The sequence below is a fragment of the Oryctolagus cuniculus genome, unplaced genomic scaffold (assembly GCF_964237555.1).
Source record: "Oryctolagus cuniculus unplaced genomic scaffold, mOryCun1.1 SCAFFOLD_52, whole genome shotgun sequence".
NCBI classification, from domain to species: Eukaryota; Metazoa; Chordata; class Mammalia; order Lagomorpha; family Leporidae; genus Oryctolagus; species Oryctolagus cuniculus.
Window position 1 is genome coordinate 821,738 of NW_027208350.1, and position 27,954 is coordinate 849,691.

Consider the following 27,954-nt stretch of genomic DNA (forward strand, 5'->3'; position numbering starts at 1 on the left):
ATGGCACAGGGGCTGGTGTTGTAGCCAAGCAAGTCAAGTCGATGCTTGTGATGTTGACATCCCAGGCTGGAGTGCTGTTTCCATTCCTGACTGTTTTCCACTCAGCTTCCTGTGAATGTGCCTGGGAAGGCACCAGAAGATGACCCAAGTACCCTGCCACCAATGTGGGAGATCAGGTTGGAGTTCCAGGCTTGGCCTGGCCTCAACTTGGCTGTTGTAGTCTTTTGGGGAGTGAACCAATGGATGGAAGATATCTTTTTTCTCTATCACTTTGCCTTTCAAATAGATATATCTTTAAAAAAGAGGAAAGCACAGAGAAGCACAATGATTTTTGAAAATTTATTTGAGAGGCAGAGAGAGACATAGAGAGAGGTCCCATCTGCTGGCTCATTCCACAACTACAATCACTTCTGCTTCCCAGGGTCTGCATTAGCAGGACACTGGAATCAGGAGCCATAGCTGAGAACTAAACTAGGTACTTTGAAATGAGGCATCGGCAGCCTGACCAGAATCTTTTTTTAAGGATTCATTTATTATTTTTTTTTGAAAGGCACAGTTTACAGAGAGGAAGGGAGGGAGGGAGAGAGGGAGAGAGAGAAAGAAAATCTTCTATCCACAGGTTCACTCACTAAATAGCTGCAATGCTTGAGTTTGGGCTGGTTCAAAGCCAGCAACCAGGTGCTTCTTCTGGGTCTTCCCATGGGGGTGGCAGGGGCCTCAGGATTTGGGCCATCTTCTGCTGCTTTCTCAGGCATAATAGCAGAGAGCTGGATCTGAAGTGGAGCAGCCAGAACATGAACCTGTGCTCGTATGGGAGCCAGCATCACAGGTGGCAGCTTTATCCACTATACCACAACGCCAGCCCCCTTAACCAGAATCTTAACTGCTAGGCTGAATACCTTTGCAAAGAATGGTGGTTCACTCCCCAATTAGCGACGATGGTTGCGGCTGGACCATGCCAAAGCCAGGAGCCTGAAACTCCATCTGTGTCTCCCACATGGGTGGTAGGCCCAAATAGTTGGGACATCTTCTGTTGCTTTTCCAGCCTCATTAGCAGGGAGCTGGGTGGGAAGCAGAACAGCCAGGACTCAAACCAGCCCTTTGATGTGGGATACTGGTGTTACAGGTGTCCGCTTAACCCACTGTGCCACAATGCTGACCCCAATGATGATGATTTTAAATGAGTTTTGTTCCTTTTTGGAACAGCACACACAGTATAAAAACTTAATAATCCACTCTATCTGAGTTTTCATAGATCTTCAACTTCAGCTCTGTATTTTGCAAACTTTCTGGCAGGTTCTGAATTTTTGTATTAGATGGAATAGCACAGGAAAATCTGTCAATTTAGTGATTTGGCTTATCATTTTCCTCAGAATGGTCACTACTTTGACTTATTTATCCTTCTCAAAAGCTGTTTGATGTGTGTGCTGCTGTTCTGAACAAGTTATTCTAGTTTCTTTTGTTACTGGTATAAGGTTATAATACTTAATGTCTCAATGCATTAATGATCAAATGTGACTTCTTTAGGTGTTTTTCAATGGCACCCTCTGGTATTGATTAACATGTTGGGAAAACCAGACATAGCTCCTTGTGCAGCCATAGTGCCTGCTGCCAATTGGTTTCACTCAAGTCCATTGACAATGTGTATTTCCTTGCGCTTTACAGGAAATTATTTTGGGGGATGGAGTTTATTGAGTGAGAGAGAAAGAGCAAGTACTAAGTCAGAAGATTGCCCCAGCTTCAAGTGGAAAGCTCCTTTTGTGAGAGGAAATGCTTTCTGAGAAATTGACAAGTACCTCTGCATGTTGCCATTATGAAATCTGTATTCTTATGCAGATGGGAGATATCTCTCTCTGCTTTTCAAATAAAATGACAACAAAAATCAAGTTTAAAAAAGTTTAGAGGTCTTCCCCTTTCAAAGGAGAATTGCTTTTTATTATATCAAGTGGCAGTGTATGTGTTTTGATATGCCACTGTTTGAACCTCCTTCTTGAAAGAATCTCAAATATGCTGATATTAGATGTTCAGTATGTTTGAGACAAAGCAATCTGGAAAGAATATATTTTTTTTCCTGGGGTAAGATCAAAATGCTAATTTTTGGTTTATTGTGTAAGACTATGAATACTTTTGTCTGAGTTTTGTTTCTGTTCTTTCCTGAAAACAAATATTCATTTGCCCAAGAAAAGGGGTAAAATGTGAGAACTCTCCTTGATAAGTACATTAATTCACATTGTGGCCTTTTAAGAGTTCTGAGAGGGGCTGGTGCTGTGACATAGCGGGTTAAGCCACCGCCTGCAATGCTGGCATCCCATATAGGCTCCAGTTTGAGTCTCAGAGCTTCACTTCCAATCCAGCTTCCTACTAATGTGCCTGGGAAAGAAGTGAAAGATGGCCCCAGAGCTTGGATCCCTGCACTCATGTGGGAGACCTGGATGAAGCTCCTGGCTCCTGGCTTTAGCATGGCCAGCCCTAGTTGTTGTGCCCATCTAGGGAGTGAGTGGAAGATCTCTCTTTCTGTCTCTCCCTCTGTCCCTCTGTAACGCTGCCTTTCAAATAATTAAAATCAAAAAAAAAAAAAAAAGACAGCGCTGTGGTATAGTGGGTAAAGCCACCACCTGCAGTGCTGTAATCCCATATGGGCTCTGATTGGAATCCTGGCTGCTCCTCTTCTGATCCAGCTCCCTGCTATGGCCTGGGAAAGCAGTAGAAGATGGCTCAAGTCCTTGGGCCCCTGCACCCATGTGGGAGACATGGAAGAAGCTCCTGACTCCTGTCTTCAGATCAGCGCAGCTCTGGCCTTTGTGGCCATCTGAGGAGTAAACCAGCAGATGGAAAATTACCTCTGAGGCCGGTGTCACAGCTCAATAGGCTAATCCTCCACCTGTGGTGCCGGCACACTAGTTCTAGTCCTGGTAAGGGTGCTAGATTCTGTCCCAGTTGCCCCTCTTCCAGGCCAGCTCTTTGCTGTGGCCCAGGAGTGCAGTGGAGGATGGCTCAAGTTCTTGGGCCCTGCACCCACATGGGAGACCAGGAGAAGCACCTGGCTCCTGGCTTTGGATCAGTGCAGTGAACCAACGGCAAAGGAAGACCTTTCTGTCTCTCTCTCTCACTGTCCACTCTGCCTGTCAAAAAAAAAAAAAAAGGAAAAGAAAAGAAAAAGAAAATTACTTCTGCAAGCTCTCCCAAATTCATTGCATTTGTATGGCTGTTCTCCAGAATGGGTCCTCAGGTGCCCAGTGGGATGTGGGTCACTGCTAAAAGCTTTCTCACAATTTGCTGTATTTAGTGGACTTCTCTCCAATGTGAACTCATTGATATCTGGCAAATTTGATGTCTAGTCAGATGCTTTTCAATATTCATGAAATATGTAAAGTTTCTCTTCAGTATCAATTCCCAGATGTTGGGTAAGATGTGCATATTTATGGAAGGCTTTTCCACAGACTGTGCACTCATAGGGTTTCTTCCATATGAATCCTCTGATGGATTGAGTTGGGAGAACAACAGAGGGCTTTCCCACATTTGTTACATTTTTTTCTTCTTTTTCTTCTTTTTTAAAGATTTATTTATTTACTTGAAAGTCAGAGTTACACTGAGAAAGAAGGAGAGGCAGAGACAGAAAGGTCTTCCATCTGCTGGTTCACTCCCCAAATGATGGCAATGACTGGAGCTCTGCCAACCCAAATCCAAGAGCCAGGAGCTTCTTCTGGGTCTCCCACACAAGCAAAGGGGCCCAAGGACTTGGGCCATCCTCTACTGCTTTCCCAGGCCACAGCAAAGAGCTGGATCAGACGTGGAACAGCCGGGACTTGAACCCGCACCCATATGGGATGCCAGTGCCATAGGCAGAGGCTTAGCTTTCTATGTCACAGCGACAGCCCCTACAATTGACTCTTGATGCATATAGGGCCTGTGTGTAGTCACCATTGACTTATAAAAAAGATAAAGCTGTACCAACCAGTAAGTTGTAAATGATTTTTGTTTGGTAGACAAGATAGTTCCAAAGGTTATGGTAGTAGCCCTGCAGGACCAATTTTCTAATTAGCAATCTTATTTGAGCTTTTATTACTTCACTACACACACACACACACACACACACACACACACAAATACCCCATCTCTGGTGTTTTCTTTCAAGCTGATCTACTAGTTTAATAATTCCTTCATCAAGTCCAAATCTTTATCAACTTAAAAAAATTATAACTTGACATCTTGTCTCCCAAGAAAACAGCAACATTTATTGTCTCATTTTCTGTTTTGGATAATGGAAACTGCTTTTGTTTTAGGAATGTGGCTTATACAAACCAAAAATAATGTCTACCCAGTATATGTGGGTATAACTGTGTGCTTAAGAGATCTTAGTTATAGCTGTGAACCAAGATGAGCAATGGGAGAAGACAGAGAGCCCTTCACAGAGGATGAGAGGAGGAAGCTTTATCTGAGATGCCACCGTCTCTTCCCTACTTGCTGATGTACAACCTCCACACTTGCTCCCAGCCATCAGTTTTGTTCTTCCTTCTATTGTCCATACTGCAAAACTAAACTTGGTCTGTGTTATCTCACTTGCTAAAAATGACAATTGAAATCCTCTGGTTCCTTGCTTCCATATCTGAAGCACCAGCATCCCATATGGGTGCCGGTTTGAGTCCCAGCTGCTCCACTTCTGATCCAACTCTCTGCTATGGCCTGGGAAAGCAGTAGAGGATGGGCCAGGTCTTTGAGCCCCTGCACCCACGTGGGAGACCCAGAAGAAGCTCTTGGCTCCTGGCTTTGGATCACCATAGCTCCAGCCCATTGCAGCCAAATATGGAGTGAACCAGCGGATGGAAGACATTTCTCCCTGCTACTCTGGTTTTCCATGCTCTACACAAATATAAACACATAATATGTAGTTCCTGAAAATCACAAACCTTCAGCTCCCACCTTCTCCCTCTAGAACATCATACCCTTCCATATCATTTCTTCATGCACAATTCCTTCTCCCTGGGATGCAGCTGTGATGACATCTTCTTGGCTTTGTAAGGTGCCAACTTATCTGACCATGAAACACTGTGTTGGGTGTTCCTCCTGTGTTTCTGGTCTCTGATGCACCCTGTGAACTAGCACTTCTCATACCAGATTGCAGCGATCTGTTTGCATAGCTATCTCTCTTAGCTAAGGGCCCTGTGTCTTTGCCATCATTTTATCATCAGCACCTAGCACCTGGCACATAGAACTTGCCCACAAGGACAGTCTGAACCATACTGGGCATGGACAAGGAATATCCATGGGAACCAGTCACCAGAATGAAAAAAAAAATCATCATTAAGCTAAGGAGTTCAAATAATTATAAGGTCAAAATGTCAGGCATAGCATACATATGACTTCTCATAGTACTTAGAAAGCTGCAAAGGAGACTGTATTTTCTGGACCTCATTAGAGAAGTTTGGATGGGAGCAAGTGGTCTATTTTGGAGAATAAAATTCTAAGTAGAAGTGAAGGGTATCAGTGCAAGGTCCCTTAGTTCTTGTCTTTCTATGCAGCATGGCAAAAGCTATACAATTGAGTATCCCTTAGCTGATGTCCTTGGGACCAGGAGTGTATTTGATTTTGAATTTCTTGGGATTCTGGTATATTTGCAAATATATAATCAGATATCTCAGGGTCAGGGTCCAAGTCTAAAAAATTCATTTGTATTTCATCTACACCTTACACACATGACTAAATGGTAATTTTATACAATATTTTTAGTGTGTCTGTGTTTGGACAAGTCACATGAGTCCAGATATGGAGTTCTCACGTTGGTGTTTAACATTTTTTGATTTCCAGATTAGAGATTTCCAATCTGTATCTGAGACAGTGGCTATTTTTTTTTTATTTGAGAGGCAGAGTGGACAGTGAGAGAGAGAGAGACAGAGAGAAAGGTCTTCCTTTTGCCATTGGTTCACCCTCCAATTGCTGCCGTGGCTGGCGCACTGTGGCTGGTGCACCACGCTGAACCAATGGCAGGAGCCAGGTACTTATCCTGGTCTCCCATGGGGTGCAGGGCCCAAGCACTTGGGCCATCCTCCAATGCACTCCCAGGCCACAGCAGAGAGCTGGCCTGGAAGAGGGGCAACTGGGACAGAATCCGGCACCCTGACCAGGACTAGAACCCGGTGTGCCAGTGCCGCAGGTGGAGGATTAGCCTAGTGAGCCATGGCGCCGGCCCGACAGTGGCTATTTCAATAGAGTGTTGTGGGGCAATAGGTTAAGCTATGGCCTGCAAGGTTGGCATCCAATATGAGTGCTGGTTCAGTTTCCAGCTACTCCACTTGCCATCAGTTCTCTGATAACGGGCCTGGGAAAGCAGCACAGGATGACCCAAGTCTTTGGACCCCTGAGCACATGTGGGAGACCTTGAAGAAACTGCTATCTCCATTCTATGGCCTGGCTCCACCATTGTGATCATTTGGGAAGTGAACCAGCAGATGGATGACCCCTCTCTCTCTGCAACTTTGTCCTTCAAATAAATAAATATGTCTAAGTATAAAAAGAATGGGCTTGATCTAGCAATGCCTCTGATTCCCATGATGTGAACTTTTCTGACACTAATCATGTGTTTATGGGTGAACTGATGGGAATAGGAGGGAGGTGAAGTATGTACCTTTGATTTAGAGTAACTCAAGCTAAGGGCAGATTATCTGGTTTATGGATGAACAGATTAAAAAAACAAGAGGTATATAGTGAAAAATGTAAATGATTCAGTGAAAACATATAATTTTTTTAGGGCATTAACTGGAACAATACAGTAACCCATAGATGCCGCATTGCATGTATAACCAACTACAGGGGAATACTCTTTCCCCTGACCAGTAAAATTTATGGTAAGGGAGAACTCAGATGGGTCTGGGCCCCAATATTTCCCATTTTAGGCCAAAAATAAGTATAAGAAGGGAAAAGAGAACATGGGAACATATAGCTTCTAACTTGAATCCTGTTCTAGTATTTTATTTTTTAAAGATTTATTTATTTACTTACAATCAGTTACATAGAAAGAGGAGAGGCAGAGAGAGAGAGAGAGAGAGAGAGAGAGAGATCTTCCATCTGATGGTTCACTCCCTAATTGGCTGCAATGGCTAGAGCTATGCCCATCTGAAGCCAGGAGCCAGGAGCCTCCTCTGGGTCTCCCATGCGGGTGCAGGGTCCCAAGGACTTGGGCCATCTTCTATAGCTTTCCCAGGCCACAGCATAGAGGTGGATCAGAAGTGGAGCAGCTGGGTTTGGAACTGGCACCCATTTGGGATGCCACTGCACCACAGTGCCAGCCCCATTTTAGAATTTTTAAAAGTGAGGATTTATCTAAGAAATAAAAACTATGAGTATCTTTTAAAAGATGATTGAACACTTACCAACAGATTTGAATGTTTAATTATTCTTAATCTTTTTTTAAATTTTTTTTTTGACAGGCAGAGTGGATAGTGAGAGAGAGACAGAGAGAAAGGTCTTCCTTTGCCGTTGGTTCACCCTCCAGTAGCCGCTGCAGCCGGCGCACCACGCTGATCTGATGGCAGGAGCCGGGTTCTTATCCTGGTCTCCCATGGGGTGCAGGGCCCAAGCACTTGGGCCATCCTCCACTGCACTCCCTGGTCACAGCAGAGAGCTGGCCTGGAAGAGGGGCACCAGGACAGAATCTGGCGCCCCAACCAGAACTAGAACCCAGTGTGCCGGTGCCACAAGGTGGAGGATTAGCCTAGTGAGCTGTGGCACCAGCCCCTATTCTTAATCATTTTATATCTGTGTGCTGTTAAATTGCTTTTCCCCAAACCATATATATTTCAAACTTCAGTGTTTTAAAGCCTATTTTGCCTGGTTTTACTGTCTTCCTTTTATTGTTGCCCCATTGCCCCTGCAAAGGGAATAGTGCCTGTGCTTGGCCTGAGATTCAGTACTACATGATAGAAACCACCCTCCTCTCCTCCTCAACTTATATATATGTAGGCTCCCAAGGGCATCTCCATCTCATCTTCCAGATGAACAATTAGGAATGTGATTGGCTTCCTGGATATGGAGATAATTTATGTTGGTCCTTCTTTACATCATGAAAGATTCTATATTATGTGAACTTAAAAGCAATTTACACAAGTTCCTCACTCTCTCTCTCTCTCTCTCTCTCTCTCTCTCTATATATATATATATATAATGTATATAATATATATATTATATAGTTCCTATATAGGTACAATATATAAGTTCCTGACTATATATAATATATATGTATATATTATGTATAATATATAATATAGCTTCTAACTTGAATCCTGTTCTAGTCTTTTAATTTTTAAAGAGTTATTTATTTATTTGCAATCAGTTACACAGGGAGAGGAGGCAGAGAGAGAGAGAGAGAGGGAGAGAGAGATCTTCCATCTGATGGTTCACTCCCTATTGGCTGCAAATACATATATATATGTATATATATGTGTGTGTTTCAAATGTTTTTGGTTACCTATAAACAATTTGTTCTTACTATCCCATTGTCAATAAAGATGTTATTTGTATATATTGACAATGGGATAGTAAGAATAAATTGTTTATAGGTAACCAAAAACATTTGAAACACACAACATTAAAGCTTTCAACATTTACGCTGGAGTACAAACACACAGTCAAGTTGAACATTGGGTGTAATGAATACAAATACTGAAACACAAAGAGCCATATTTCCCAGTAAAATTAACAGTGGAGTTAAGTCCCTTCACATTAAATTGCAAACTTGTTTCTGGAGCCAGCAAATAGCTCCTGTTTAAGTCAGACCCATAAGGAAAAAAGCATCTTCCAGGAGATCTCAAAGAGGCTGTGCAGCACCAGAAAAGAAGCAAGAGCAGGAAGAAGTAAATCTTCAACTCTGTGACAGGCCAGGGAGCAGGGCAGTCATGGTTCTTAATAGGTAAAAAAAAAAAAAAGTATGGAGAATACAATGACTCTCAACTTCCACGGGCTGATTCTTAGCCACATCATTTTACACACACACACACATACATATACACACAGGCTTCAAAAAGCTCTTGGGAAATCTGAATTATGAAAATATATTATGCACAGGTTTTGAAAAACTTTAGCACCAAAATATACATACTTTTAATTCCACTGACTTTCTGAGGCACTCTCGTATACAAGTGTACACATATGTACACAAACACACATACACACACACACCACACTCTGATGCTTAACTGCTTCATATAGGAATAAATGTAGACAGTGAAGGGGGAATTGGGAGTACTTGCTCGCATAAGTGGAAGGGGGGCTCCTCATGCTTTTGCACCAGATTCTTTCGATGTACTGTCTTATTTAATCCTCATGACAACATTATGAGAAAGGGATGATTTATTTCCATTTTATGAATAAAGAAACTGAGACTCAGAATAAGTTGCTTCCTAAGGTCACACAATTGCTAACTGAGCTTGGTAGATTTTAAGCTCAACTTTCAAACACCCATGGTGGGCATGCATATTTTGTTAGTTTAAATGTGGCCCCCAAATGAATTTCTTTTCACTGAACCATATGGTATATTTAAAACATTTCACAGCTTCAATTCTCTCCACAACACATGGTAACATCCTAAGTTAGGAACATTTTGATGCATTTCCCATCTCTTTTATTTTCCTTTCACATAAACTCACACGGTTCTGTAATCTTAACAATAAACTAGAGGGACAGGGCTACTGTTATGGAGTAGTAACAACTCAGTGTTCATCTGCATTGCTCTGCTTACCAGTTTGGTACATGGAGGTAACTTCAATGGCTTTAGTCCCTAGTGAAGGATTACTTCACCATTACTACAACTTCTCCAATTTCTCTGTTTTCTCTGTCTCTACCTCACTTCTTGACAGATGCTCTAGCATAGGAGCTAGCATTTTCTGTAGAGCCAGATAGTAAATATTTTAGGGACATACAATCTGCTGTTGACTGAATGTCCAAAGTCCATACCCTGAAACCCAGTCAATACCTATGTGATGGTCTTTGTAGGTAGGGCCCTTGTGAATGAGATTAGTGTCCTTATAAGATGGGCCCCATTCTACCTAGTGAGGACACAGTGTAAAGGTGCCTTCTATCAACCAGAAAGTAGGCCTTCATCAGACCCCAAATCTGCCAATGCCTTGATCTTGGGACCTCTTAACTTCCAGAACTATGAGAACTATATCTCAGCTGCTTATAAGCTACACAGTTTTATTTTGTTAAAGCAGTCAGAAGACAATTTCTATTGTAGCTACTTGATTCTGCCACTGCAAGGAAAGGCAACCAAAGACAACATGTAAATGAATGCGTGGCTGAGTTTCAATAAAATTATATTTAGAGAAATGGACTGTAGGCCCAAGTTTATCTATGGGTCTGGGCTACAGTTGTCTGCTCAAAACTATTAATACTGAATATTAAGGTGGTGAAAGAGTTCCTTTTCCTACATTGTGATGAGTCAGCCATTATCCTACCCAAACCCTTCAGACCCAAGTCTTCCCTCCCAACACTATCTCCTTCAATGTTTTTTTGTTCATTCTACAATCTCTTTGTCAAGAGCCCTTTTGTTCTCATTTCCATCATTGCTAGATTTATATTCCATGCATCCCTAATGATAGTGCTCTTCACTATCCCTACTTCTTTAATCTATCTCCCTACTTTTCTTCCATCATAAAATTAAGTTCTACTGAGAGGGAACTGTACAGGTAACTGGGATTATGTGGAAGGGACAAGAGTATAGACTGATAATTGATCATGAAGGATAGGAGTCAGGAGAGAAGAAAGTAGAAATCTGTACTTTTTATCATTTTACATAATTTTCTTTATATAGAACATATATAGAATAAAAATGGCATTTACATAGTGTTTTACTATTTATTTGACCTTTGGCTTTTGTGTTTCCAATCCCACCACTGGTCTTGGTCACCCTTGTAATTTATGCTAATATATCACTGTGATTTCATGCCTTATCCATCTTTAGAACTCTGGGATAAAGACCAACCAATACATGGAGAACAACAATAACAACAATAGGATAAACATTAAGGACAGAGAAACTGCTTTTTCAGCTGCTTATGTCAAGTGAGTTGCTTGAGGATTGTCCTGTTATTATTTTCCATACCTGACAGGGATGTATGAGCTACTGTCTCACAGTTGCTTCAGTTCTTCTTGACTGGAACCTTAAATATAATAACACATTGATCCAATCCATCAGCTTTCCAAACCCTCAATACCCATGGGGTCTTTTCTCAAAGTGACACAGCACAATTTACAGATGCTAAATAACATGGAGAAACAATGTTTCCTGGATATTTGTGGACATTAGAAAACCAAGGATTTATGCAATGCCAAGGATAAACAAAGAGGGGCTTGATCAACACTTAAGATTCTGACCAACTCTGTATTTCAGGCTAACTCCAGGAAAAGGTGGAAAATGAAGATAGATTTCTATATACAGGGATAACAGTGCTTCAATCTATAATTAATATAACTCATATGACCATAACTCAGAACCTGCTGTAAATACTTTGTTTATATTCATAAAAGTAGATAGCAACTTTTGGGAGATAGGAAGGAAATCCAAAACAACTTTCAACTCTTGGCTTATTTAGCTTTTTTGGATAATAGAAATGACATTTTCTAGAGAAATGTATCACCTGTATATCTGGATCTCTATTTTGGATTCAAAGATTTATAACTTTGTGAACTCTTCATGATAAGGATCTACTATAAGCTATCAACCTAACCTATCAAATAAGAATTTCCTTTCCAAAGTGACAAACTACAATAGGGCTCCAATATGACCAGGAGAAGGGAAAACAATTTCATAATTTATAATGCTACCCTCTCTGGGATTGCATGCATTTCCTTGGATGGGTATTTGAGAGGTTGAATATTAAAATTTTGAGATCTCTGGACAGAAGTTTTAATAAGCAAATCAATGGACATAAGAACCATCCTGTCTGTGGCTCAAAACTATGTATTATGTGAGTGAAATTAGATGCTTATATAAAATTAATCTTCAAGTGCATACAATGGCTTTACATCTAAACACTTAGGTACTTAACACAGTTATAAACCCAACTTATATTATTTTACATTCAAGGATGTTTTAGGGTTATTCTTCAATGTGAATTCTTTGATGAGGGATGAACTACACTTAAAGCTTTTCCCACATTCATTACATCTAAAGGGTGTGCGGGCCAGCCACACCAGTTGAACGGAACCTGAAGGAGGGAGTGGCAATGAAAACAGGGACAAGGGTGCAGAGAATGGAGCCAAGACAAAAGTCTGATCAAGGCTCATTTATTCCAGTATCTCAGAGATATTTATGCATAACCAGCTATAACTCAAGGCAACTCAGAAGTTAACAACACATGCAAGCAACTTATCAGGCTTTCTGCAAAACAGTCACAACATAGTCAATTTTAACAGAGTGTTCTTGTTTGATCATTCTCCTTCAACATGGGAGTATGGGGCTTTTTCATCCCAGGAATTCCACAAGCCAAGACTGACCTTGACTTGTCTATGACTTGTTTATGGGCTGCCTACAAAAGGGCTTCTCTCCAGTTTGAGTTCTCTGGTGTTGAGTAAGAGCTGATGAATGAATGAAGGCTTTCCCACACTCACTACATTTGTAGGGTTTCCTTCCAATGCAAATTCTTTGATGTTTAGCAAAATCTGAGCTCTGACTAGAGGTTTTCCCACATTCACTACACTCATAGGGTTTCTCTCCAGTATGAATTCTCTGATGCTGAACAAAATGTGTGCTTTGACTAAAAGTTTTTCCACATTGACTACATTCATATGGCTTTTCCCCAGTATGAACCCTCTGGTGCTTAGTAAGGGATGAACAGTGTCTAAAGGCTTTCCTACATTCTTGACATTTACAGGGTTTCTCTCCAGTATGAGTTCTTTGATTTTAATAAGTGCTGATAAATGAATGAACGCTTTATCACATTCATTACACTCATAGGGCTTAACTCCAGTATGAATCAACTGATGTACAAGATGTGTACTTTGGTTAAAACCCTTCCCACATTTGCAGCATTCATATGGTTTTTCTTCAATGTGAATCCTCTGATGAATTGGAAGGGATGAACTTTCTGTGAAGGTAGAGAATTCTAGTATGAGTTCTCTGATGCTTTGTTAAATTAGCTCTGTGGGTAAAAGATTTCCCACATTCATTGCAGGTATAAGATTTCTCTCCAGTGTGGACTCTCTGGCATTGAATAAGTACTGAATGGTAAGTGAAGAGTTCACCACAATCATTGCAGTTAGGAGGCTTCTTTTCTTTAGACATTCTCTGCTTTTTCATTAAGCTTAACTTCTGTTTCAATCTTTTATCAAGTGTATGAAAGGAACAGGATCCTTTGGGAACTCTGTCTTGAGTGGTAAGAACTGACTTCTGACTGTAGTTCTCCCCATCAACATCATGTTCATGATCTGTTTCTTCAGGTAATGAACCATGTTGGTGAACATTTCTCCCAAGTGTCTCTCCTGACTTCCTTGCATATTCTCTAACCAACTGTCACATTCAAGAGCTGTTTCCAAGCCATTATTCTTTGTCAGTCTCTCTATTATTGCAACCTGGCAGGAATCTTCTTTGGAAAAATCTTGCACTGAAGTTGAATCCTTGCTCTTGGGTCTTGTCTCCATGTCTGAAAGACATTGGAAATGCAAATTCCCTTCATTTTCTGTGCTCAACAGAAAGGCAATTCTGTAATAGGTAAAAGTTAATGAAAGTGAAAGGCATGCCTTCACGGAGTAAGTGGATCTGACTCATTAGATGATTTGTAAAGAGAAGCAAATGGAGGGAAACAAATATTCAGTATATGCAGAGAAAATGAGTATACTCCATCCAGGAGAGTCCCAAGAGGGAAAAGACATCCAGAAATATAGGAAAATATGGGTTATATATGAAGCAATATATCCATTTATGAGCAGACAATGAGTGCATCAGGTCAGATGGGAGAAGTAACTTTTTATACAACACACATTGCTGCAATAAATATCCAGGCAATTATCTCAGCATATAGTTATGACTTCTAAGTTCTCAGTCTTCCAATCTTACCACTTCCAAATTTAAAACCCACTGCCAGTTTAATATTCCTAACAATGCTTTTCTACTATTCTCCTCATTAGAAACCTTCTACGGTCTCTCAAAGTAATTTCTAAGTAAAAAAGAGTATAATTTAGCATGCATGGTTTGCTTTTGGTGTAGGAAAAAAGGGAAGGGTAGCAATAAAAATCTTCAAAAAGATCGTAGAAAATGCATATCATGAAAAAACCAAAGAGGGTTTTCAAATCTTGCCACACCCAAATAAACATCTTTTGGGACCGGCACTGTGGCATAGCAGGTAAAGCCGCTGCCTGAAGTGCCAGCATCCCACATGGGCACCGTTCAAGTACTGGCTGCTCCACTTCCAATCCAGCTATCTGCTATGGCCTGGGAAAGCAGTAGAAGGTGGCCCAAGTCCTTGGTCCCCTGCAACTGCGCAGGAGACCCAGAAGAAGCTCCTGGCTCCTGGCTTCAGATAGGCACAGCTCCAGACATTGCAGCCAATTGGGGAGTGACCCAGCAGATGGAAGACCTTTCTCTCTCTCTGCTTCTCCTTCTCTCTCTGTGTAACTCTGACTTTCAAGTAAAATAAATAAATCTTTAAAAACAAAACAAAACAAACATCTTTTAATTCTATTTTCCACGATGTTTCATGTACCCTGTATATACAGTATTTGGTTATAGTTTCAAAAGCCAAAGGATGCATGAAAAACTAATGAAAATGATTACTTATAGAGAAAATATCAGAACATAAAAAAGAGGGCCGGAATGAGAGCTAAACTTTTCTAAATACCTTTAATATAAATATACTGCAATTTTTGTATCTAATAAACTTTTATAAAGACAAAATAAACTGTGGTTCAAAGGAATAAACATATTAGTGAAATAGAAGAGCAAGTTCAAAAGTAAATTCAAGTATATATAAGAATTAGAGATAATATGAAGGAGGTATTTCAGTTAGTGAATAAGATTTGTTTTTCCAACAAATGGTGCCATGACAATTAAACATTTGAATAATATTAAATTAGATTTAGTTATATCTCTCCTTTTATTACACCCAAATAAATTCTATTCCCCAACTTATCTACTATTTATTGATTTTATTCAATAGTATTCATATCTAATGAATATACACCATGTGCTACATACACTGTTAGTCCCTGAGGAAAACCACATATAGTTCCTATGTACGTGATGGAAGAGAATTTAATCTAACAATCACAAATACAAAACTATACTTGTTAAAAGTACTGAGGTATTGAGAAGTCAAAGGCATATGATGCTATGAAGACAGAATGAGAGGAGGAATATGAGGGAGACACTTCTCTGAAGGAAGTACATCACTGAGCTGAACCAAAGGAGCTGGAGCTGGGGTTTGGGATGAGCATTTGAAATAAGCACACAAGTGGGCCGGTGATGTGGTGTAGCAGGTAAAGCTGCCTCCTGCAGTGCCAGCATCCCATATGGGTGCTGGTTCGAGTCACAGCTGTTCCACTTCCAATCCAGGTCTTGCTGTGGCCTGTGAAAGCAGAATATGGCTCAAGTCCTTGGGCCCCTGAACCCATGTGGGAGACCCAGAAGAAGCTCCTGGCCCCTGGCTTCAGATTAGTAAAGCTCTGGCCATTGTGGCCATCTGGGGAGTGAAGCAGTGGATGGAAGACCTCTCTCTGCCTCTACCTCTCTGTAACTCTGTCTTTCAAATAAATAATCTTTAAAAAAATAAGTACACAAGCACTGATGTGAGTGTTTCAGGTGGAGGGAAGGAAATGTAGGAAAGCCCTGTGGGGAGGGGGCCATCCAGGAAAAGCACAGTGCAAATTGGGCTCTGCCATCAGAACATATGAATCTGAATCCCAGCTCTGCCTTTTACAGGGGCATCAGGGACCTAAGCATTTGAGCTATCACCTGCTGCCACCCAGGATAACCTCTAGCAGGGAGCTGGGATTAGGAGCACAGCCAGAATCTAAATCCAAGCTCTGATAGGGGATGCAGGTGTCTTAACCACTAGGCCAAATGGCTGTCCTTGTATCTAATCTTTAATTAACTACCTCCTGCTTAGTTTGAGAGTCTTATAGCAGAACAGTCATAATTATATCTGACAAGGATTGTAAATATAAAACACTTCTCCCTTTTCCAACTATCTATCTAGGTCATAATGGATTTTCTTCATACACTTAAACTAGAACAACAGCATATCACAGGTGCTGGTACCATGGCACAATGGGTTAGGATGTGGCCTGTGATGCCAAGCATATCATATCTCAGTGCTGGTTAGGATTACAGTTACTCGGCTTCCAATCCAGCTCCCAGCTAATGTGCTTGGGAAAGCAGTGGAGGATACCTCAAGTACTTGGGCCCCTGACACCCAAGTGGGAAACCTAGATAGAACTCCCAGCTTCTGGTTTCAGCCTGGACTAGCTACAGCCATTGTGACCATCTGTGTAGTTAAAGCAACAGATGGAAGATCTCCCTCCCCTTCTCCTTCAAATAAATAAATCTTTAAAAAGTAAACATAAAATAACCCCAACATATCACAAAAAACTGCATTCAGAAGCAACTATGAAAATAATTATCTTTAATGAGGCATATTTTGGAGAGATTTACAGAAATGTGGAAAAAAAAAAAAAGAAATCCTGTATGGGTGTTGATTTGAATCCCAGCTGCTCCACTTCTGATCCTGCTCCCTGCTAATGAGCCTGTGAAAGCAGCAGAGAATGGCCCAAGTCCTTGGGCCTCTGTACTCACATGGGAGACCTGGAAGAAGCTCCAGGCTCCTGGCTTTGCCCTGGCCCAGCCGTGGTCATTATGGACATTTGGGAAGTAAACTAGCACATGTAAGACTTCTCTCTTTCTCTGTAACTCTGCCTTCCAAGTAAATAAAATAAATCTTTAAAAAAGTCAAGAAAACTACAAAAACTCACCACTCTTATAGGTAACATATATTTGTTCATGAAATTTTCTTCATAAAAATTGTAATGTATTATCACTTCTCAGCCTTTTTGTTAAGATCAAGTGTAGTAAAAATTGTAATGCAGTAGAGGGTAATGGGTTTATAATTATTTTAAAATTAATAGCTTATTTTTGCTCAGTCTTAATTTTTTTAATATTTCCTCCTTTTTTGATTTATTTATTTACTTGAGAGGCATAATTACAGACAGAGAGAGGGAGAGACAGAGAAAGAAAGTTATCTGCCATTCACTGGTTCACTCCGCAAATGGCTGCAATGGCTGGAGCTGGGCCAAGCTGAAGCCAGGAGCTAGAAGTTACTTCCTGGTCACCCGCATGGGTGCAGGGGCCCAAGCAGTTGGACCATCCTCCACTGCTTTCCTGAGCCATAGCAGAGAGCTGGATTGGAAGTACAGCAGCTGGGACTAGAACCAGTGGCCATATGAGATGCAGGCACCGAAGGTGGATGCTTAACCTACTGCACCACAAAACTGGAACCTTAGTTTTCATTTCTAATGTGGTATTTTGGTAGATATCACCTGTATGGACAAAATCTCTTTACAGTCTTCAATAATTTTTAGTTACACTAGGTCTATGGATGCGAAAACATTCAAGAACTGCTAAGACACAGCCCGGGGAAGGAGGGAAATCAGGGGAGGTAAAAATGTCAAAGTGAGTAAAAGCCAGAGTTTTACAAGATTTTGTCAGCCTCAAGGATTTTGGTCATTAAGCCAATGGGTGTGAGAATCCTTGAAGTGTTTGGAGCAAAGGGATAACTTGATTTGACTTGATTTTGAAAACATCACTCTCAGTACAATGTAGAGAATGGAAGGCATGGGGCAAAGGCAGAATTGGGGAGATTTATCATAACCATTCAGGCAAACAACAGGCATATGGGTGTTAATAGTGCATGAGTATTTGCTAATTACATTAAAATGTAATTAAGAAAATGTGTTCATGCATAAAGGAGAGGATAAAAAGTAAAAACTGTCCACAGAGTTCTGGCATGTACAATTTGATAAGGCAGGGAGTATCAGTAAGACAACTACTGGAAAAGTATCCTGTTTGCATGGGAATTTGGGCATATTTCAGGCATTCAGTTTTAAGCATGTTTTACTGAGATGTCTTTGACATAGTAAATAAAGGCATCAAATAGTTATACTGTGCAGGTGTTCAGAATAGGCTCTGAGGAGAGACCTAGGATGGAAATAGCAATTTGGAACTCATCTGGATAAATGATAGTGGGTTGTGGGAATGATGAGATGACTAAGGGGAAGGTAGAAGCTACAGGTAGATGACCTGTTGGCCACGTCTGACTGCTATGTTGTGTTTGACCCATACTGTTTATGCAAATTAAAAACAATTAGTTGCCAACATTTAAAAATAGGGAGAATTTACAAAGTAATCTAAATTTTGATCATGTCTTGAAAATTACCATAGAATGATACTCTATGTCAACAACCAGTGAGGGCAGGAATTGGCAACAGTCACCTGCTACCTACTTTTCTAAATAAAGCTTTATTGGAATATAGTCATACCCATTTATTTTTATACATTGTTGAAGCTGCTTTCACATGAATGGTTGTGAAGACAACATGTGCCACAAAATTCACTGTTTGCCATCTAGCCCTTTATATCAAAGTCTGCCTACCCCTGAGTGACAGTGAGTTGAGTGAAGGCTTTTACTTTCAGTTGAGGCATGTATTCTAGCTTCCAGCACCCACCCAGCTCACTTCATTTAGTAATATTACATGACAGCCATCTAAGCACTCAAGTCTACAGCTATTTATACAGAGGAGAGGAAATTAAAATCAAAGCCTGAACAATTCAAACATCTAACTACTCTAAAAAGAAGGCTAAGAGGATGCTCCCAGAGGAGTAAGAGGTGACTCCAAATGGAAGAAGGATTTCAAGGAAAAATCAGGGATGGTTCAATGTGCGCAAAACAATCAATGTGATTCACCACATTAACAGACTGCAGAAGAAAAACCATATGATTATCTCAATAGATGCTGAGAAAGCATTTGATAAAATACAACACCATTTCATGATGAAAACTCTAAGCAAACTGGGTATGAAAGGAACATTCCTCAATACAATCAAAGCAATTTATGAAAAAACCCACGGCCAGCATCCTATTGAATGGGGGAAAGTTGGAAGCATTTCCACTGAGATCTGGTACCAGACAGGGATGCCCACTCTCACCACTGCTATTCAATATAGTTCTGGAAGGTCTAGCCAGAGCTATTAGGCAAGAAAAAGAAATTAAAGGGATACAAATTGGGAAGGAAGAACTCAAACTATCCCTCTTTGCAGATGATATGATTCTTTACTTAGGGGACCCAAAGAACTCTACTAAGAGACTATTAGAACTCATAGAAGAGTTTGGCAAAGTAGCAGGATATAAAATCAATGCACAAAAATCAACAGCCTTTGTATACACAGCCAATGCCATGGCTGAGGAAGAACTTCTAAGATCAATCCTATTCACAATAGCTACAAAAAACAATCAAATACCTTGGAATAAACTTAACCAAGGACGTTAAAGATCTCTACAATGAGAATTACAAAACCTTAAAGAAAGAAATAGAAGAGGATACCAAAAAATGGAAAAATCTTCCATGCTCATGGATTGGAAGAATCAACATCATCAAAATGTCCATTCTCCCAAAAGCAATTTATACATTCAATGCAATACCAATCAAGATACCAAAGACATTCTTCTCAGATCTGGAAAAAAATGATGCTGAAATGCATATGGAGACACAGGAGACCTCGAATAGCTAAAGCAATCTTGTACAACAAAAACAAAGCTGGAGGCATCTCAATACCAGATTTCAGGACATACTACAGGGCAGTTGTAATCAAAAGAGCATGGTACTGGTACAGAAACAGATGGATAGACCAATGGAACAGAATAGAAACACCAGAAATCAACCCAAACATCTACAGCCAACTCATATTTGATCAAGGATCCAAAACCAGTCCCTGGAGTAAGGACAGTCTATTCAATAAATGGTTCTGGGAAAATTGGATTTCCACGTGCAGAATCATGAAGCAAGACCCCTACCTTTCACCTTACACAAAAATTCACTCAACATGAATTAAAGACTTAAATCTATGACCCGACACCATCAAATTATTAGAGAGCATTGGAGAAACCCTGCAAGGTACAGGTACTGGCAAAGACTTCTTGGAAAAGACCCCAGAAGCACAAGCAGTCAAAGCCAAAATTAACATTTGGGATTGCATCAAATTGAGAAGTTTCTGTACTGCAAAAGAAACAGTCAGGAGAGTGAAGAGACAACCGTCAGAATGGGAAAAAACATTTGCAAACTATGCAACAGATAAAGGGTTGAAAACCAGAATCTACAAAGAAATCAAGAAACTCCAGAACATTAAAACAAACAACCCACTTAAGAGATGGGCCAAGGACCTCAATAGACATTTTTCAAAAGAGGTTATCCAAATGGCCAACAGACACATGAAAAAATGTTCAATATCACTAGCAATCAGGGAAATGCAAATCAAAACTACAAGGAGGTTTCACCTCACCCTGGTTAGCATGGCTCACATTCAGAAACCTACCAACAATAGATGCTGGAGAGGATGTGGGGGAAAAGGGACACTAACCCACTGTTGGTGGGAATGCAAACTGGTGAAGCCACTATGGAAGTCAGTCTGGAGATTCCTCAGAAACCTGAAGATATCCCTACCATACAACCCAGCCATACCATTCCTTGGAATTTACCCAAAGGAAATTAAATTGGCAAACAAAAGCTGTCTCCACATTAATGTTTATTGCAGTTCAGTTCACAATAGCTAAGACCTGGAACCAAAACGGGACATGTACTCTATAGAATACTATACAGCAGTCAAAAATAATGAAACCCAATCATTTGCAACAAAACGGAGGAATATAGAAAACATTATGCTGAGTGAATTAAGCCAGTCCCAAAGGGACAAATATCATATGTTCTCCCTGATCGGCGACAACTAACTGAGCACCAAAGGGGAAACCTGTTGAAGTGAAATGGACACCATGAGAAACAGTGACTTGATCAGCTCTTGTCCTGACTGTTGATGTACAATGTAATACTTTATCCATTTTAATATTTTTTGTTCTAGTACTATTGGTTGAACTCTGTAATTAACACACAATTATTCTAAGGTGTTTGAATTTCAACTGAAAAGTTATCCTTGCTAAATGTAAGAGTGGGAATAAGAGAGGGAGGAGATGTACAATTTGGGACATGCTCAATCGGACTTGCCCAAATGGTGGAGTTAGAAATGTGCCAGGGGATTCCAATTCAATCCCATCAAGGTGGCATGTACCAATGCCATCTCACTGGTCCAAGTGATCAACTTCAGTTCAAAATTGATCACACTGATAGGTCTAAGAGTCAAAGGGATCACACAAACAAGACTAGTGTCTGCTAATACTAACTGATAGAATCAAAAAGGGAGAGAACAATCCAACATGGGAAGCAGGATACACAGCAGACTCATAGAATGGCAGATGTCCTAAATAGCACTCTGGCCTCAGAATCAGCCCTTAAGGCATTCGAATCTGGCTGAAGAGTCCGTGAGACTGTTTTAGGCATGGAAAGCCAAGACACTCTGGAAAAAAAAGAAGAAGACCTAAATGAAAGATCTCTGCAAGTGAGATCCCAGTGGAAATTATGGGCCATCAAAGAAGGAGGTACCTTTCTCTGAAGGGAGGAGAGAACTTCCACTTTGACTATGCCCCTGTCGGAATAAGATCAAAGTCTGCGAACCCAAAAGGCTTCCATAGCTTTGGCAACTCATAACTAGAGCCTAAGGAGATTACTGATGCCATAAACAAGAGTGTCAAATTGTTCAGTCAACAACAGGAGTCACTGTGTACTTACTTCTCATGTGGGATCTGTCCTTAATGTGTTGTCCAATGTGAAGTAATGCTATAACTAGTACTGAAACAGTATTTTTATACTTTGTGTTTCTGTGTGAGTGCAAACTGATGAAATCTTTACTTAATATATACTGAATTGATCTTCTGTATATAAAGATAATTGAAAATGAATCTTGATGTGAATGGAATGGGGGAGGGAGCAGGAGATGGGAGGCGTGCGAGTGGGAGGGAAATTATGGGGGGGAAGTCAATGTAATCCATAAACTGTACTTTGGAAATTTATATTTACTAAATAAAAAAAAAAAAAAGAAAAACTGCCGCCTGCAGTGCTGGCATCCCATATGGGTGCTGATTTGAGTCCTGGCTGCTCCACTTCTGATACAGCTCTCTGCTATGGCCTGGGAAAATAGCAGAAGATGGCTCAAGTACTTGGGCCCCTGCACCCACGTGGGAGACCCGGAAGAAACTTCTGGTTCCTGGCTTTAGATCACTGCAACTCTGCCCCTTTGAGGCCAAATATGGAGTGAACCAGTGGATGGAAGACCTTTCTCTCTCTTTCCCTCTCATTGTCTTTAACTCTACCTCTCAAGTAAATATATATATGTAATAGCATTTTACACCAGTCAGACTGATGAAAATAACAAGTCTGAAAACATTAACTGTTGGCCAGCATGGCAGTAGGAGCTTTGCATCCCTAATAAAGCTAAATCTGTGACACATTAAGTCTCAGTAATTCCTCTTCCTGTTACGCACCCTAAACCAACTATCAACATGAATATATAAGGAGACAATAAATGGATGATCATTGCAACTCTGCTACTAATAGTACAGAAATAAAAAATAAACTGCTGAGTTTATTTATATAGTGGACTTACTCCATAACAGTTAAAATAAATATGATTCTTATGTGTTAAAACATAGCTTAATACAAAAATACAATATGAAGTTAAAAAATACAACAGAAGGAAAAAATAACAAAGTATATATATATATTGTTTTATGTACACACATAACTGTATATGTGTGTATACATACATATGGATGCAAACAGGGAAGTGATTCATATCAATTTCAAGATATAGTGTTATTTCTAGTAGAGGAAGAGAATGAAAGGGTTTTAACTGAGTCTAATATTTTTTATTAAGTAAAAGATATCACACATTCATAAGAATGGCTCAAATGAAGACAGACAATTAGGTGTTGATAAACATGTGGAACAAATAGAACTGACAAATTGTGCTGTGGGTATCTAGAATGATGATGCTACAAACCTCTTTGGTGTTACCTACTAAAAATGAACACACACCTACCTCATAGCTTAATAATTCTAATTGTATATATCCAATAGGACTGCATGTATGTGTTCACCAAGACATGTAAAGAATATAAATAGCAGCAATGTTAGCCCCAAACTGGAAACTATTCAAATTCCTACCTTCAGGAGAATGGATAAATGGTATACTGACATAATGGAAGCATGTACAACAATGAGAATGAGGGAAATACAATGATATGCACAAGCTAATGTTCTGCAAAGGAAGCCAGACACAAGAATATATACAATATGGTTTCATTTATGTGAAACTCAAGAGCAGTCAAAATTAGTCTATGGTGTATCCAGTTAGGATCAGGTTACCCTTGGGAGAAGAGAGGTGATACAAAGAGGGGCCTGTAGTGGTGCTGCTGAGTTGTTTTCCTGATCTAGCCACTGGGTATGTGGATGTCTTTACTTTGTGAAAATTAGGACTGTACAGTTAAGATGCAGTTATAATGCTTTTATGCATTTTATATTGTGAAGAAAGAGGCAAATGAGGCAAAATATTACCATGTCTTTAGTCTTGGTGATGAATACATGCGTATTACTTTCTTTTCTGGACTTCTGTATGTATCTGAAATGATTTAGAATTTAAAAGATTTAAAAAAATAAAGGCACATTACACTCCTAATATTCTTCCTTGGGCAGTGAAAATACCACTTCTTCACTGTCCTGCTGGACTGTCATGTCTAAAGACGCCCATCGCCGACTCACCTAGATAGCTGCTACTGGGCACTTTTCTCTCAAGCATCAATGGCTCTTTTCCATTCTCCAAATCGTAGCTCTCAGGTTTGGAAATGGGAAGCCCTATTCATAAAAAAAGAAAAGGAAAGGAAAGAAAGAAGAAATGGGTCTTAGATACTTGTGGTATGCATAAAGATCTACAGCATAGTTTCCACCCTCTTGATCTACAAAGAAGACAAGTTATTACAGAAAGATCTGGTAAGAAGTAGCTAAATGGATTTGTACAGATGAATTGTTCATCCATCAAAAGATGAGAATGTCTTTTAATTGTGTCAGGAAATTCCAGAGAGATATTACATATTAGTCCTATCTTAGGAAAGAAAATGGAAAAAGTGGGACCTCATGGCAGGACAAAATTATGACTGCAGTAATTAGAAGTTTTGTCTGGTTTTTACTTCCCTCCTTCTTCAGGTAGTAGTAGAAGTTTCTGATGGGATTTGCCATGTGAGGTTTGGGAGGGGCTTATCCGCATACAAACATATGCATACAGGTTTGCATACACACACACACACACACACACACAGGCAAAGGATCCAGAAGAGGCCAGAGAGTCCTTGGCTTTTCCGGCTCCAGTGCTGGGCTTGTGACACTATTTGCAGGCATTTTTTTGTTTTTGCTGATCTCTCTAACAGGAAGAATACCATAGCACCGGGGCTGCCAATGGCCATCTCTGCCATGTGGGAGATGTAAGAATAAAGCTGAGTGAAGCCCAGCCAACTGACTGAAAATAAACAAAAGAAATCCTAATGATACATTCGATTCCTTGAACCAAGATGTGGATTTTGTTTCTGTCACTTGAATCCAGACTCAGAGCAAACACACACATTTTACCAAGAACATAAAGCAGAAACAGATTTTTCTCAACGTTCCAAAGAATGGACACTTTGTTAAGCTGTTTTTACTTTTATAAAGTGACGACATCTCCCTGAGTAGGTTTCAAGTCAGAGAGTGAGTCTGTTCTTACACAGTGAGACCAGGTTCCTGTAGTTCTCCAGCAGCACTGCCCTTTGTGTAGGGCCCAGCTTCTCCCACTCTTCCAGTGTGAAGTCCATGGCCACATCCTTGAATGTCACTGTTGTCTGGGACACAAAATACACTTTTGGTCAGTTACATGCGACAGCCTCTTTGTCATCCCTCACTTTCTGCATAAACCACTGCTTAAAAGGAGGGAAAATACCAAAGGAGAAACAAAGAAAGCATAGGAAACAGAAACATAAAAGTCACTTGGTGGGGCAGTGCTGTGGCATAGCGGGTAAAGTGCTGGCATCCCATATGGGTGCCGGTTCAAGTCCCAGCCGCTCCACTCCCAATCCTGTTCTCTGCTATGGCCTGGGAAAGCAGTATAAGATGGCCCAAGTCCTTGGGCCCATGCACCCATGTGGGAGATCCAGAAGAAGCTCCTGGCTCCTGGCTTCAGATTGGCTCAGTTCTGGCCATTGGGGCCATCTGGGGAGTGACCAGCAGATGGAAGATTGATCTCTCTCTCTTTCTGCCTCTCTGTAACTTCCTTTCAAATAAACAAATTTTAAAAGTCACTTGGCAAGAAGAATTCAAAACATATATTTTAAATGTGAATGAGTAAATTTCCTTATTAAAAGGTTTTTTGTTTGTTTTCTAAAAAGCTGTATCCCGTTTACATAATAGGCCACCCAAACAAAATATTATTGCCAAGGCTGGAGACTAGAAAGGAAATGGAAGGAAATACAATACAATAGATGCCTACAGTAGTGCAAGCTCAAACAAAAGTATGGGAAAATATACATCAGTAGGGAGAGGTGAGAAAGTAATATTACCTTTACATTTCTAGTCTGTGCTGTTCTTTCTTGTTAAATAGGCTAGAAAATTTTGTAAGTAAAAGATAAAAAATAGCCAAGTCAAATTCTAACAAGAAAAGACCTGCAAAACCAGAGGTATTTTTTATTTCTCTAACAGTTTCCAACCATCCGGCTGCTACAACAATCTTGAATCCAGTATCACAGGGTTGGAATGGATGAAGTAATCACCCTCCCTCTACTACCTGAACCCTGACATTCCCTCTAGCCCTGATCCCTGGCCACTTTCATTGAGTTGGTATAGTCTGGGTAGCACTGACTCTTGGGTGAGATATGTTTGTAGCGTATGTGTAAGTCTATTCCACACAGAGTTCCACATAGAGTTGACCAGTAACTGGTTCAGATACGGGCAAATTAACTTGATAGAATTAATCTCAGCACTTCTGCCAGAATTTCTAGGAAAGAAGCTGCCTCTTTTCTCTGGCCCTCAACATGAGAAGATGTAAGTAAGCCTAAACCTGTTTGTAGCCAATGCTGGAGGAAAATTGTGCTTGAGAGCAAAACCCATGGAGAAAAAGAAAGCTTTGTGAAATGAAGACAATAGGTTTTAACGTTATTTCCTGGGCCCCACATCTGGCCAGACCTCAATTTTTCAATAACATTTCAGTCAATAAATACCTCTCTTTGCTTAAGCCAGTTTTTTTCATCAGCTCCAACTGACTAATAAAGTCTTCAAGAGTAATGTAAGGTGGCTGAGAAGCCAATGGAAGACAGCAAGTATATAAAGGACCTGCAAAGTCACTTGTATACACACTGCCAGTGTCTAGTAATTACTGTGTATGCCCTGGATCACAGTGGCCAAGAGAAAGGCAGAGGAATCTTTGGGTTGTGGCACTCCACACACAACATGGACAGCTCCCTTTCTCCTCAGCTCCTTCAAATAAAACTTTTCAAAATGTATAAACTTGAAAGACAAACACAATGATCACCCATATAGTATGACTACCACCTAAATTCAGCAATTTAAATATATATATTATATATGTATATATGTATATATGTATATATATATATATATATATTTGAAAGGCAGAGCAACAGGGAGAATGAGAGAGAGGACGAGGGAGTGGAGGGGAGAGAGAGTGAGAGCTAGAGAGATCGATCCTCCATTCACCGGTTAACTCCTGAAATGTCCACAACAGTCAATGCTGAGCCAGAAATTCTATCCAGGTCTCCCATGCAGATGGCAGTAGCCCAAGCACCATCAGCAGGAAGCTGGGCTGGAAGTGGAGCAGCTGGGACTCAAGCTAGCACTCCGATACATGATGCTCACGTCAGAAGCAAAAGCTTAACCCACTGTGTCATAATGTTAGCCCCAACAATTCTTAATATTAGCTATTCTGGCCCTGTTGGGGGAAGGGCAACAACTTACAATTGCAGACACACTACCTCAACATACTTCATCTTGGAGGGCTGAATTCTAATTGTGACCACTGGATTCTCATAGGTCTTCCTTTTAACTATCCGGACACTTGTTTTTAGAATCACATCAGCATTTAAGGTGCTTTCCTAAATTCCTTCAAAGGCATATGTGTGTTGTTTCCCCATAGAAAAACAAGTTTTAAGTGACATGTACCACATTATCTGCAAAATAGTTTCCCATATGACCAAACAGAAATTAGCACAGCAGGTAGAAAGAGGAAAATACTGCTTATTTGTCTGCCAAACAATAAATATGGATGGAGAAAAAAGGAACCATGGGTAAGTAGGAGACATTTTCTACTGAGCCCTTTGTAATTGCCTAGAACTCAGCTCTCTATAGAGTGGATCTAGTGGACAAAGAAACTCCGTGTCACAAAGGAATGCACCTGTACTTTGAGAAGTAAGGTGGGATTTCCACAATCATTGGCGCTCACACTCACCTGGGATCTGGCTGTGAGGTGCAGAGCTGCCACTTCACCTTCTTCTGCACTCTTTTCTTGGGAAAGAGGAGACTCCTGGAACAACAGAGCCAAGGGCAAGGAAGCAGTAATGATGGGGCCTCAGCCACTCTTGTCCTCAGAACTGCAAGTCTAAAAATCCTGCTCCCACACAAAATGTGCTCCCTACAAACACTGAGACTGAAGGGAGCCCAAGTCAACCCACTGCCTTGCAAGACCATGGAAAGTGTTCATGAATATTGCTACTTGGGGTTTATATCTGAACACATTCTAGAAGGTGGCACTCTCTGATCCAGAAATTAGAACACATCAGT

At 40.5% G+C, this 27,954-nt stretch overlaps 1 pseudogene; it reads right to left on the bottom strand.

The window, feature by feature from the left end:
- LOC138848298 (zinc finger protein 286A-like) overlaps positions 1–27,954 on the bottom strand; it is a 31,394-nt pseudogene that overhangs the window by 1,326 nt on the left and 2,114 nt on the right.